Source organism: Protopterus annectens, chromosome 1.part0 (genome assembly GCF_019279795.1).
Source record: "Protopterus annectens isolate FY-2018-M chromosome 1.part0, PAN1.0, whole genome shotgun sequence".
NCBI classification, from domain to species: domain Eukaryota; kingdom Metazoa; phylum Chordata; order Ceratodontiformes; family Protopteridae; genus Protopterus; species Protopterus annectens.
This window is the reverse complement of record NC_056725.1, coordinates 788,261,738-788,277,170: the sequence shown is the minus strand read 5'-3', so window position 1 is coordinate 788,277,170 and position 15,433 is coordinate 788,261,738.

Here is a 15,433-nt window from a genome sequence, read left to right as displayed (position 1 = left end):
TCAGTGTACATTCTTAGCCCGGTCCATATTTTCTATCTCCCCCTTTTTCCTACACTTCTTTCTTTTGATGGTTTCCTTCATTTCACCACCAGCTTTCCTTATATACCTTATTTCCATTCTTGGCTTGGCCTCCTCTGTCTATATTCCTCACACATGTTGTTTTGAGGAGCTGCCATTCTTCTTCTGCTCTGCCTATCTCTTCTTCATCCTGAGATGCTAGAGCCCTGAGTAGTTCCTTAAACTCTTGTGCTTTCTCTCCAGTCAACCTGCAGGTCTTCAGCCTGGTCTCTGTTGATCTTCAAGCCTTCTCTGACCACTGCTTGCAGCTCATTGTGGCAACCAGTGGTTTATGCTGTGGGCTGACTGCTTCACCAGGGATGACTTTGCAATCATTGATTATACCCCATTGCCATTTCCTTACTAGGATGACATCTACCTGAGCTGCATGTTGGCCACTCTTGTATGTGATCTTGTGACTGTCTCTCTTGCTGAACCATGTGTTGGCTACTATTAAGCCAGACAGAAGTCTAGAATGGCCTCTCCTTTTTTATTCCTGTTGCCTGCCCATGTGGACCAGGCAGTCCTCATATCCTGTTCTGCTTGTCCTGATAAGTGCAGTCAGGTCACCCATTATCAACACCAATTCATGTTGTCCTGCTTTATCTAGTAGGTTCACCAACTGCTGTCTGAATCTCCTCTTTCTCTCACTATCACAGCCCTGATGTGAGGCATAGGCTGAGGTCATGAATACCTCTCTATCCTTACACTGGAGTTGATTGCTGTGATGATGATAATGATGATGATGATGATGATGATGACGTCCCTCATTGTCTCCTGAAGCCTCTTCCTCACCACAATTCACACATTATTTCTAGTATGTTCTCCTCCTCCTGAGTAGTGGACTCTAGATCCCAAGCTAAGTGACTTTGCTGCATTACCCTTCCATCTTGTCTCGTGGATACAGAGGATGACCTGCCTCCTTCTTACTATCTAATTATCCACTTCAAAGTGCCACTCTGTCAGTGAATCTATATTGAGTGTAGTAATCCTTAGTTCTTGGTTGGCAGGTTGATTGGTTTTGTGTCCAGCTTTCACTCAACTGAGTTTTCCCAGGTAACTCAAACTGGGCAACTGGACACCAGCTGACAATTAACTTACTGACCCAGAGTTGTTGGGCTTTATGGTGGGCACACACAGGCCAACATGGGCACATAGACACTTTCTCACCATTACCATGGGTCCTTGGCATAGGTCAGTGTAGGTCGGGTCCTCAACCCATTTATCACAGGCAAATATTCATGCCAATTTTTGGTAATAAAAGTCAGTGTGGCCAAATCACCTTGAGCAACCTTTTAGACCGATGGGTGGCTAGTCCTGATATGTTCTACAGTCTGCTATATGTATTCTTCCATCCAGAGGATACTGTGCACCATAACTGATGCTGAAAGTGGTGGGTGTATACAACTGTTCCCCCTAGAACCTGTGCTGCTGTCCCAACACTCCTCTTGGGTAAGATTGAACGTTTTCAGCGTGTTTTTTTTTTTTTTTTTTTTTTGGAGGGGGGCTGGCAGGAGGAGGCCCACAGAGACTTAGGGAGAACACAGAAACTGCATGCAGGCATTGGCCAGAAGTCAGGATTGAGCTTCGTGCCCTGTGCATAGAGGTGAAGACCTTAACCATAATGTCATCTGGGCTTTCCAGTGGTATATTCTGTATAAAGCAGCAATCATTGGCATCATAGTTCTTCCATGATCTTATCGTCCTGAAATATTTGTTCAAATATTTCAGACTATGGTCTTGAAAGAACTGCGATGTCAATAATTGCTGTTTTATATACAATATACCCTCAGATGGTATAAAGCAACAATTGCTGACATCATAGCTCTTTCAAGATCTTATTGTTCTGAAATCATTGTCAGAATTTTCTTAGCAGGTAGAAGTTCAAATTTTTCTTTCAGTTTATTCATTTTATAGGCTGGTAAATGAACTGATCTATTTCAGAGTCCTTTCAACCATGAGATGAGCCACAAGAAAAAGAGCAAATGCAAAATACATGGATAATTTAGAGTAGCCAGTCAAGCACTGAATTTCTAGGACAATGAGGAAACCAGAATGCCTAGACAAAACCCACACAGACAAATAAAAAAACACAGCCTTGAGGATTCTGAAAAAAAAAACTGCACTTGCAGTAATGACCGCAGGAAATAGGTCCTGTTTCTGCAATTCGTAGATATGTGATTCAGAGCCACATTAACCACAATGTATCATGTTAACACAGGCACCCCCTTATTTACTCTCCCACACACAATGCAAATATTCAACCCCCCACACACACACACACACACACACACACACACACCATAGATCCCTTACCTGTCCTTGAAATGACAAAAAGTCCCCGATGTCTTCTCTTGTGTTTTTGTCACCTTCATGAATGACAAATGATTACACTCAGTCACTAATTCCAGACCTTAGAGTTTCAGACTTTATACCCTTCAGTAAATGCATGTTAAGCTCAAAACAGGTATTACAGTGACTTTCTAAGTTTATGAGAGGAATAATTAAAATTCATCCCTGGATGTGTCTGTCGGACTATTAATTCTGGCCTTGTCTAGATTTCTTGTGCTATGCTTATATGTGCCTTGTCCATCTACCTCATAACTCGCAAACTGTTACTGGCCTTGAATAATGCCGAGATTCTCATTTTATTATTAAAAACCTTGTTCTACTACCTCATCAGTTAGCATAGCGGGTTTATGTTGCTACCATTTTCTTTGTTAAGGGTGCAGGTTTTGAAGCCTTCCTTCTCTGGTGTAATTTATTTATTTATTTTTTACTGTTTCAGCTGTTATTCTCAAGTTAAGGTATGCAGACATCGAGTTATGTTTGGTGGCTGTTGTTCCCATCGACCCAATATACACTAACTTACACACACACACACACACACACACACACACACACGCACGCACGCACACACACACACACGCACGCACGCACACACACACACACACACACACACACACACACACACACACACACACATATATACACACACCATCACTGCTACCATGATGGAGTGACATAGGTTTTTCACCATGTTCATTAACATAATTTGAATGAATAAATAAATATTGCAGGATTTGCCCTTTAGTCTTGGCAAGTGTGGAGATATGACAGCCTGCCAATCTCACTCACCCACCACCCACCCACACCAACATACACATTCATTGCACACATACACATGCAAACACCTAACCTACCCCATTCACTAACCTCCCTGTTGTGACCTCTCAGGCTGATATACAGACAAACACACACACATGCACGCACACACACACACACTCATATGCAGTCTCTCATATACACATATGCATACACTCACACATATCAACATTACCAGTCCACTAAATTCTCCAACATTACCTCTGCCATGATGGATTGACATGGTCTTTTGGCCATGTTTATTAACATAAGCAGCCAGTAATGGCCATGTTATCATACATAATTGAGCGAATGGCTTACCGCAGACAGTTCAGAGAGAAAGCAAATGGCTAATTAGCATATGCCTCTCCCTCAGAACGTCTCATTAGTATGTAACACAGCTGTGGAGACAGTCTACTGTAGTGCTGCACATTTGTGTGCTAAAGCATTGTGATAGGACTGTCTCAGAATATAAAAAGCTTATAGAGAAGTGTACACATCACGTACACCTCACAGTAGCCTTTCTGAATTTGGTCCAGAGATGTACTTATGACAGCTCATCTAAACTTACTGGGGAAAGAGTAAATTGGAATTACATTCAATATCTGCAATCTTGATATAGTTCTTAATGACTCATTGATTTTTAAGAATCATTTTTCAGGTATTGTCAAGCTATCCTTGCATTTTAGGAGTACATCCTAGATCAAGCTTATTATTCTTTATTTAGGCTTAGTAATGGTAGTTCAGGCTTTGGTTATCTGTTGACCAATCTACTGCAGTGTTCCCTACCTTGGCCTAACAGACTGAGCTTCAGCTCATCTGCAGTAAATGCACTGTGAGGTTATTGACTGGTAGTTTGAGAGCCATCTATATTAGCAGACTTTTGTACTAAGCACTGTATTACCAACCCCTTTTGTAAAACAAATTAACCTCACCCCAGGACAAATAGCAATAATGCTTTCAAACCACAATCAGACTCTCTTTCCTAATTTCCACCAACTTGATAATATCCCTCTCTTCCCTTCTACATTCTCTACCCACATAGCAAATTCCATCGTCCTATATATGCACTCCTCTGTTGCACTTTAAAAGTCATAGCCTTTTCATAATTTTACTAGTACTGTCCCCGTCACAAACAAACATTACCTTCATTACCTGTATACTCCCTAAGCCAGTACTGCACCCCTTCTCTGTGGATAATGACAGACAAATAAAAATAACCTTACTTAATGCTGATAGCATGCAAAAGTTCCAATGCTTGGACTTATTTTTAAATACCCACTCCCCTTAACATAGTAGGCGTTGCAAAATCCTGGCTAAAACAAGACATCCCATCCTTAACCACTGCATTCCAGATTACAGGTTAGCAAAAACAGAAAATTATAATTACAAATCTTTATCAGTTAGGTCAGAAAACTAAGAAATAGTTCCCCATTTTGTGTCTCCATAATGGAGCTTCTCATTCAAACTGAAAATATATTGCAAACATGCTGGCTATCAAGTTTGCAGCAAATTTCTCTCCTGAAAGTACCATCTCCACTAAAACCTTTCCTGATTCACCCTCCTCCCCTGTTATCACTAAGGAATACATTATTGAAATACTCTCAAAAACCAAGAAGACTTCCTCCATGGGCCCAGACAACAAATCAAATTGTCTAATAAACAATGTTAAACATTCACTTGTTGATCTCCTCCTCAAACTATTTAACCTAAGACTTGCTATAAGCTATGTCCTTGAATCCCAATGGACTGCTGTAGTAATGTTCCTCCATAAGGCTGGACCCACAACAGACTGAGGGAATTATAGGCCCATCAGCTTTATGAGTCTTAAGTGTAAAACCATTGAGTGACTCATCACTGGCCTTTTAAATCATTACATCACAAATTTGATAAAGCTCGAGCCACTGCAGGACAGCTTTGTAAACAGCAAGTCTTGCCTGTTGAATCTTGTCAGCCTTTTGAAAAGGCCTCTGAGGCACTCAACACTGGTTACATCAACTATGCTGCCTACCTTGATTTAACAAGATATTTGATGCAAGACCACATGATGGAATTGCTTATAAGATGATGGCCTATTGATAAATATTATACATAAATCCTTACATGGTAAGAGATATATAGCCAACTGGTTGAGGACTGAATGCATATTGTTCAAGGGATGACACCTTAGATAGACAGGAGGTGACCAGTGCTGTTACCAGGGACCTGTGTTAGACCCCCTTCTATTTGACAAGTATTTTTCAGACATTCAAACTAATAACAGTGATGTAACTGCGGTGGTGGTGCTGCGGTAGCATTGTCACCTCACAGTATGACATTGTCCTGTTCGATTCTCAGCTAAAGCGTCTTCTGTGTGGAGACATGCGTGAATGGGCATACCTTTGTTGAAGATTGTGCGTCATGGCTGGCAACTCGGTATGTAAAAATCTACTGCCAATCATTAGCAGACCGGAGTTCCACTGTGGCGACCCCTAACCGGGAAAAGCCGAAAGATACAACAACAACAAACTAATAACAGTGATCTTTGATTAACAAAGTTTGCTGATGACTGTAAGTTCATGCGGTTGTCATTCTCCCCTTTCAATACATACACTTTCCAAAATAAATTAACTAATATCAATTCCTGGTGCACAGAAACAAATAAAACACCAAGAAATGCAGCATCATACACTTTGGGAAAAGAAACATTCTACATCCTTCCGCACTGAAAATACCCTATTACCATATGAATCATTAATAAAGGATCTGTGTACAGGAATTGATTGCTCCTTCTCTTTTCATCATTGCATAGTGACTACAGTTAGGAAATCCTTCTACATTTCACATACAAATGCCAAGGGCATCTCCTGTAAAACCAAAGAAGTCATTGCCCCTCTGTATTCTGATACAGTTAGAGCTTATATTGAATATAATGTACCCTTTGACATGTATCTGGCTAGACATTTAAAATAGAAATGGAAAAATCACAGATGTTCCTAATAAAAGGGATCACTGGTCTCAAAAACCTTAGCTGCAAAAAGAAATTGGAGTCCATATCCTTGTACTTAATGTTATGCATGCTACAGAGGAGAGACCTGTGCATAGCTTACTGTGTCCTTAGCGATCCCGTCATTCTCAACCTTCTACTCCTCATCAAGTTAGATTGTGATGCCAGCACCAGAACTAGATATCTAAACCTTCATCAAGAAATAATTAAAACTAGATTGAAAGATAGGTGTATCATTCAACACCTCCCATGCTCTATAATAAACTCCCTAGATGTCAAGTAATGGGATTCCCTGTTATACTTCAAATATAACTTGGACAGTTAGACGGGTGGCCTTAAACTTACATCAAGACTCACAGGCATAACTTTCCTTGTAAAGGTGCCACAGCTTGAGGGTGGGTATTAGCTAGGCATGTCCCACCTCTGGTCTGACTTGCCTTGTATATCCTATGATCCTAGGAACATATGAGACACCCTGTACTCCTGGCACTCATAACAGTGTCCCAACAAAGGGTCCTGGTGATCTCTATGAAACAGGAACAGGAAGATCTTGTTCTCCTGTTAGCATGACTGGGGTGCCTTACAACTACCAGTGCCATCTGAAGCCATGGTCATACACTAGGCCTCATACCAAAGAATTGTGGTTGGCATCTTGCACTCATACTCATTTTCCATTGTGAGACTTGATGCACAATGTAGATCAATATACTAGGTTGGCCAGTGGCAAGATTTGACATGGATGATACCAGTCTGACTTGCAAAAAGGGAATGAAAGTTATGAAATATGGCAGCCATAGCTCCACTTTACAGCATGTATTTAATCTCATACAGAGACAATGCCCTTTAGTAACTTCATTACTAGCAAGCTAAACTAAGGTAGTCATGGAGTCTCCTTTTGACATGAACATGCCCACACACGCAGGTGCTCAGGCCTGCACATGATGCTGTGTACAGCTTTATGCAATACTGTACTAGCTGTGACATTTAATTTGGGCTATTCGAAGAAATTTATGAAGGGAGCCTTCATTTCCAAAACTGTTGTGCTTAGAAGCCCAAATCAGCTCAATATAAACTCCAGCAGTTGCAGCAAGACTCATTGCAGTATGGAATAAAATGTTGCACTCTTCTGAATAAAGGAAGTTTACCTGTGGAAGTTAATTAATACTAAGGAAATCAGAACTACTGATCACTGAAGGTATGTGCAACATTTTTCTTATTCTTTCACATCTATAGATGTTACCTCATGTTTCTTTCTATAAGTACTTGATGTAGGGACCTGTGCAGTGACTGTTAAATGTTTTTAGCAAGGTTAAAGTGCTCAGTGAAGCAGCGAGAGGTTACATAAAACTATTGTGAAGGTTAGCGGGAGGCACACCCAAAACATTCTGTAATACAACACTTAAAGGTGTCAGGCTAACACTGAGTTATGATCTGCTAGGACCACATACCTGTTTATAGCAATACATTGGGACACACATACCTGTTTACAGCATTATATTGGAACACATGTTCCTGTTTGCAGCACTGCACTGGGACAAACATACCTGTTTATAGCACTATGTTGGGACACACATAGCTATTTATAGCACTACGTTGGGACACACATGCCTGTTTGTAGCATTACTTTGGGACACACATACCTGTTTGTAGCATTTAATTGGGACATACGTACTTGTTTGTAACACTACGCTGGGACACATATAGCTGTTTATAGCATTACATTGGTACACGCATGCCTATTTGTAACATTACATTGAGACATACATACTTGTTTGTAACATTATGTTGAGACACACGTAGCTGTTTATAGCACTACTTTGGAACACACATAGCTGTTTATAGCACTATGTTGGGACACACATACTCGTCTGTAGAATTATATTGGGACACTTGTAGCTGTTTATAGCACTACATTAGGACATGCATACTTGTTTATAGCACTACTTTGGGACACACATACCCATTTGTAGCACTACATTGGAACACACATACCTGTTTATACCACTCTGTTGTAACACACATACCTGTTTGTAGCATTATGTTGAGGCACACATACCTGTTTATAGCACTATGTTGTGACAAACATACCTGTTTATAGCATTACATCGGGACACTCATACCTGTTTGAAGCACTGCAATGGAGCACACGTAGCTGTTTATAGCGCTATGTTGAGATGCATATACCTGTTTACAGCTCTACCTTGGGACACACATAGCTGTTTATAGCACTATGTTGTGACACACATACCTGTTTATAACTCTATGTTGAGACACACATTGCTGCATATAACATGAAATCAACAATTTAACAGTAACATTATCCCATTCCAGCTTCAGCCTAAATCCTGCTTTGTCTTGCTGTGACTGTAAGTGATGTGCTGCTGTGGAGTGGGACCACAGTTGGTATAACACTGGCATGTACTGGCATAAAAGGTGCATATTCAGAATGTATACTCCACAGTAATGTGATGTGGGTAGGGTTGCACGTATCAGTGTGGTTAACTATATAGGTTAGGTGTGTGTGTGTGTGTGTGTGTGTGTGTGTGTGTGTGTGTGTGTGTGTGTGTGTGTGTGTGTGTGTGTGTGTGTGTATGTGTGTGTGTCTGTGTGCATGTGTGTATATATGTGAGGTAGTTTGCTGGTGGCATTTCTGTGCTTGTTAGTAGGGAAGGGTTGTATAGCTTATGCTTATGTCTATGTATTAGCATACTCAGTTGAATATACAGGAGGGGTAGTACACTGTCCTTACTGGCATGCTCACAGAATATATTTTTTACACACACAGCAATATGCCCATTAACAGAAAGGCAAGGAAGATCCTTAATTTTCTCCAAATGTTTTTGGTTTCCAGTACCATGACAGGAATGGAATTGGATTAGTGCATGATTAGCATTCAAGAAATTAGTATTGTGTCAGTCTTTGGTGTTTGCCAACAGTTCACCTTTTCCCAAACTTCTCTCTTTTTTTTTAATTTCTCCAAATGTTTTGAGTTTCTAATCCCATGATGGGAATGGATCCCAGCCCTGAGTCAGCGTATAATTAAAGTAAATGGAATTAGTTTTGCTTTAGTCTTTGATGTTAGCACAGTTCTCTTTTCTAATTCATCCAAGTGTTTTGGGTTTCTAATATCAGGATGGAAATGGATCCTACTCCTAAGTAAGGGTACATGAAATTAGTATTGCCTCAATCTTTGATGTTATCCAAGTTTGTTTTCTCAGTACTTACAATATACCCAGAATGGCTTCCTTCTGCAGTTTATACTGGGTTGCACGTACTGATACCATATTTAAGTATACTTGTAAATTCTCTCTTATAAGTTATGTTAGTTCTACCTATTATTGGAACTACAAGGGCACCTTTCTTCAATGTTGCTCTAATTTCTGCTCACAAATTCTGGCATTTTATGACTTTGTGTAGGTAACCATTCAAAATGTCAGGACCCACTAGACCAAGTTTCAAAACACAGAGATTGAATGGCCGAAAGATCAGACTTGTATATACTAACTCCAAAATGCATTTCTCAGAATATTCCCTTCTGTCCAATGTATTGTGATCTTAGAGTTGGTATATATAAGTTTGGGGGGGGGGGGGTGCAGGGGGCATCCCCCCTTGCAAAAAGAAGTTTTAAGTAGAATAGAGATTTTTCAAGATTCGCTGTTTTCCTGTGTTTTCAGTCATTTTTTTCCAAGCATTCCCTGGCATTGTGCCATCGGACTTTAGTTTCCAGTGCCCCTATCTAGCAGGGCCACTGAAGTGATTCTCTGGGTGAATTTTCTATTTCCCATCCACTCATCATGATTTCTCTTGAAGAGGGCTAGTGAGGTGCTCTGCTTGACATAAATACTACAGCTGCTTTCTTGCATCTGTTTTTCTCAGCTGTTGTATACGGTGACCCCATGTGATCCAAACTTCATCACTGCCAGTAAAGCTTTGTGGTTCGTGATTCTAAAGCTTTTCACCTACTCCTGTTTTATAATGTCTACACAATCCCTGCTGATATAGCCTTGCCTCATTATTATGTCTTTCAGTATACAGGCCTTCAGCGATGTCTGTATCACACCCGGCAATAAAACATGCAACTGTTTCTAGTTCTGTTTTACATAGTTTGCATTTGTTGGTTTCTCACACATTTTCTAGAGACTTTGTAAACTAAAACGTATGTAGTCCACTGTGCTGTACTGCCATTATTAGCCTTTCATCCCTTCATTTAAATTTATCTCTCCTTAACTATTCCTGCATCAAATCTTGGTCAAGATGTGGTTGTTATATGAGTTTTATATATTTATCACTATATCAATAGACTTTCCAATTGTCTTTCCTTTTCTTCTGGTCCTTTTCTTTATATTCTTTCCTTTGTTTTTGGCACTTTCAGTTGCTATGTAATTTTCATCTACTTCTGCTTTGATTTCCTGTCCCAGTCCTTTCTGAAATGCTTCTGCTTTATTAGACAAAGATGTCATGTTAGGCGTCTTCTCTTCATGACTTAGAACTTTCACTCTGTTTGGATCTGATGAAGTCAGGAATATCTCTGCAGTCCCACTACCGCTGATCTTTACATGTAGTCAGTTTTGAGGATGCCTGTTTACACTGAGGGATGTATAGTCTTGGTATGCACTGTTTTTATATGTCTAATAAGCACAAAGTATTTTTCATGTTTTTTTTTTGTCCAAATGATTTAATGTTGTTTGGGTCAAGTCAATCACATGAAAGCTAAAAGTTAGAATAGGAAAAGAAAATTGATTTACGGCTTAGACTTTATGTTCAGGAACTACTCTAAGGCAAACTTCCTATAATTAAGGATACATTGGCAAACATTCAAGCCCCCATAAACCCTGAGAATAATGCTGCCTGTGTAGAACTGCTCACAGAAACCCTGTACAAGCATGTTAATAGCTGCATAGAGACAGGTGTACCAACCAGGAAGAAGTACAGAACTAACTCAAAAAACAAGCTACCCTGGTGGAATCACAAAATCAATAGGCTGTATAACAGGAGGAGGAAAATCATGGTAAAAATTAAGAGGTGTAGACCCAGTAGGGTAGAAGTACTCTCATCAAGCCAAACAAACAACTCAGAAGACAAATAAAGTCTACCAAAGTCAAATGTGAGGTAAATTTGCACTCCCAGGCCAAGGACAACCACAAGGCATCTTTTAGCTATGTCCACAACCTCAAAGACAATACACAATTGTGTGCAAAGCTCATTGCAGCAGTCATCCCTCTGCACAAAGATAGGCTGTCTACAGACCCTGAAAACCACAGACCCATAACTCTCACTAGTTTTGTGTGCAAGGCAGGGGAAAGATTTCTCTTTGAAATGATCAATAATAACAATGTAAACCTTGAGACACTGGACCCAACCCAGTTTGGCTTTGCCAAGGGCTGGTCATGTCTAATCAGTCTGGTGAACTTCTTTGAGAAGCTCACCAAAGCAAAGGGTGAGGGCAAAATTGTTCACACTGAATACCTTGTCCTGACCAAGGCACTTGATACAATGCACCACTTGAGTATTGTTGACAAACTCAAGAGGTTAGGTATAAATCCTTCTGTCACCTGGTGCATAGCCAGCTGGCTCACAAACATAACCCAAGAAGTTAGAATTGAGGAGTCGTCTCTACAAAGAGACCAGTCCCAAGCAGATTCTCTCAGGGATTTCTCCTTAGACTGCTCTCTTTTGTCATCTATTTCTCTGAAGTCACAGTCAATGACAAGGGCCTCTGGCTGACTAAATTTACAGATGATTGCAAATTAGTAGCAGTCATAGACTCCACCAGCAACACAAATGTTCTGCAGGAAAGACTGACACAGACAAATAACTTGGTGTCAAAGCTGTGGACTAAAATACCAAGAAATACATAATAATATCCTTTGGGAAGTCATCCACCCCTTGTAACTATCATATTGAAAACACCTTTAATAGCTGACCCAGTAGTTAATGACTTGGGACACACATAGACAGTAATCTAACCTTTGGCCATCATGTGTCTATAGTACAGAGGAAATTATTCTATGTTGTGCAACTTATAAACAAAGGTATGGCATCTAGGTCAAAGGAGGTCATTGTTTTACTGTATTCGGCATTCATCAGACCTTCACTGAGTGCAATGCCCCCCTTGGTATGTACCTAACCAGACACATCCAACAACTGAAACGTCCACATAGGTTACTCACTAAAAGAGTACAAGATGTAAATGACATGTCCTAAACAGACCCCATGAAGGCCCTATCCCTGTATTCTGTCTCTTACAGGCTGTTGAAGGGAGATATATGTCTAGCATACATGTTATTACCAGACCCTGACCCTGATGGATCTCCTACATATCCTCAAAACAAACAGCACCAGAATTACCCATTTGAAAGACATAAACCTTGTCTGTGATATAAACAGGACATGCTACAGAGACAGGTATGTATCCAGAGACTACCCCTTCTCAGGAACATACTTCCCATCCATGTGAAGCAGATTTTTATCCCTAAACTAATTCAAGTATAACTTGGACAATTGGATGGGGTACAGGAACTTCATCCATGGTTTGGCATCTATATCTCTAATGGACATAGGCAGCCTGTAAATGGTTCATCTCCCAGGCCCCTGCTTGTAGATGTTTCATCTCCTAACCCCCTGCTTACACTTAGCAAGGGTACCAAAACTTGTCAGAGATTTGGGATGCATGGCTAGTCTTAAAAAATCCCTTTGTGATTATTAGTCTAGTATACAATTATGACCATATGAACCTAATCATATCTCACCATCCACTGACCTCTCCAATTGCTGAAATATAGCCATTCTACCCCCCACTCTCCAAAATATTAAAAAAATGCATTCATTGCCAACTCCATTCCCATCTTTGCAATAACAATCTGCTTTCTAACATGGTTTCTGACCTCACCACAGCTTCATTACTCAGTTTTACTAAAATCATAAATTTGAATAGAAACACCAGCATCCTAGTATTCTACCTCTTTATAGACATGTCAAAAGCATTTGGCTCAGTTTCACACCAATATCTGTTCCGTGAACTATTCTCCCTAGGACACTCCCATTCATCCCTTAGCGGGTCCCATAGCTATCTCACCAACAGACTACAGGCTATAAAATGGAAATGAGATTTCCTTTTCTCTCTGCACCAAGTCTACAGTCCACCACAAAATGACCCAGAACTCCTTTTCATCAGTTGAGACCTGGCTAGATGATTATCAACTACTTTTAAATGCTAAAAAATGGATACATTAATACTGTTTTTATCCAAATCTCTGTCAGCACAGAAACCATCCTTCAACATCATATCAGCAAATAATACCTCAGTTGAAACAGTTTCCAACACAAAGCTTCTTGGTGTCTTAATTGATAACTTAAAATATGATTAACACATCACTCAAGTCATCAAGCAACCTCACCAAAAGTTTATTTTATTTACTTATTTTACTTTATTTTACATTTGTTTACCGGGAAAGTCCAACTGGGCTGAAGACCCATTTTCAGCACACACCCGTAGAGAAAAGCTCCACATAGTAGCAATACATAAACTATATACATAGTGATGATTTTTATACAATGCAAGAAAATATAAACATAGATATAGTAATTAAGCACTTATATGATCAGAAATGTGAGACATAACTTTCACAGTTTGCATACACTTGCAAATATTACAGATAACCTAGATTTAGAAGGGTAATAATTATAATATAATATAATATAATATAATATAATATAATATAATATATAACCATGGTTAGCAGTGAGTAGAAGAATATGAAGTATGAGAATTACAGTTAGTAATAAAGAGAGAATTAGTATAGTTGAGTTATTTTATAATAACTTTCTGTTTAATAGTGATAAAAGGAGAGGGTAGTGGAGAAGTGAAGGAGAGAATATGGCTTCCTCTACAGAACAAACTGTTTCTAACTGAATCTTCTAGGAATTCTTTAGCAATACCTTATATTCTCCCTTCACTTTCCTATGCAGCACCCATCCTGACTAACCTTCACTTCACCCTAAAAAATAAACTAGAGGTTTGCTGCAATAACATAGCTAAGTTTGCACCCAGCTTACCAAACTGCTCACACCACTGCCTAGCACTGAAACACCTACATTGGCTCTAACTACCCCTACCTAAATTACCTTACCTACTCCCAACTGCTTAGTGTCTACAATAATAATATACAAACCAGACACCTGCCCATCAGTACAAAATATCCTCAAACACTAGTTCCCTCTTTGGAATCGCCGCTCAGTGAGCAAATATCTCCTGACCAGGACCAAGTCTCATAAGAGCACAGGCAACTCACTTTACTCAACCTATGCTGTTAAGCTCTATAACTCTATCCCACCTACCCTAAAACAAGACAATGTTACCACATATTGTAAACACACCCTAAAACAAGCCTAATTTCCTCATCACTATGCTCATGCCCCCTTCTTGACTAAACCCAACTTTCTTTCTGTTTCTCTTTCATTGCCAATCTGTCTATCATCAGTCTCCCTAATGCTTTCACCTTTTTATCCCTGTCTCTTTCTCTTTCATCCCAACTGCAGATCTCCCACCTAAGCTATATCCTTAATTGTCTCCTACTAAACCCCCCCTCCTTATACATCTCATCATGTTACCTATCAACTGTTATCTCAACCTCTCCACTATCAGACCTTTTTCTGCTTATGTTTTTCTTTATTATTTCTGCTTATACCCTTCCAGTCTCTCTATTTTCTGTTTCTCCGCTTGTTGCTTCCTACCTCATTAATGTCGATATACATATACTGTACATATGTGCATTATCATCCAATATATTATATCTCCAGCTATTACCTGTTAATGTCTTTGACTTATGTAAAATAATGTAACTTCTAAAGTATATGATGAATGTCTTTACTATTTTCTCAGTACTACCTGGAAAGCAATGGTTAAAATATTTAATTTTTATTGTAGTTCATTGTAGATATGCATTTTTATGTGGAGCTTTTCTCTCCAGGTGTCTGCTGAAAATGGGACTTGTGCCCAGTTGGACTTTTCTGGTAAAGAAAAAGACAATAATAAATAAATATGTCTCACTTCCTTGCCTGATATGCTGGGAGATGTTCCTCCTACAGTTAGTCTCCCTTATGCAACTGCTTCAAAATTATCATGTTGTTTAACGTTGCACAGCAGAGAATACCTTAGCACATGTTCCATAGTTATATTGCAGGGTACCACAAGATACATACAGGTGCAAAGACATGCCTTCAACCACTTAAACACATGCTCCATAA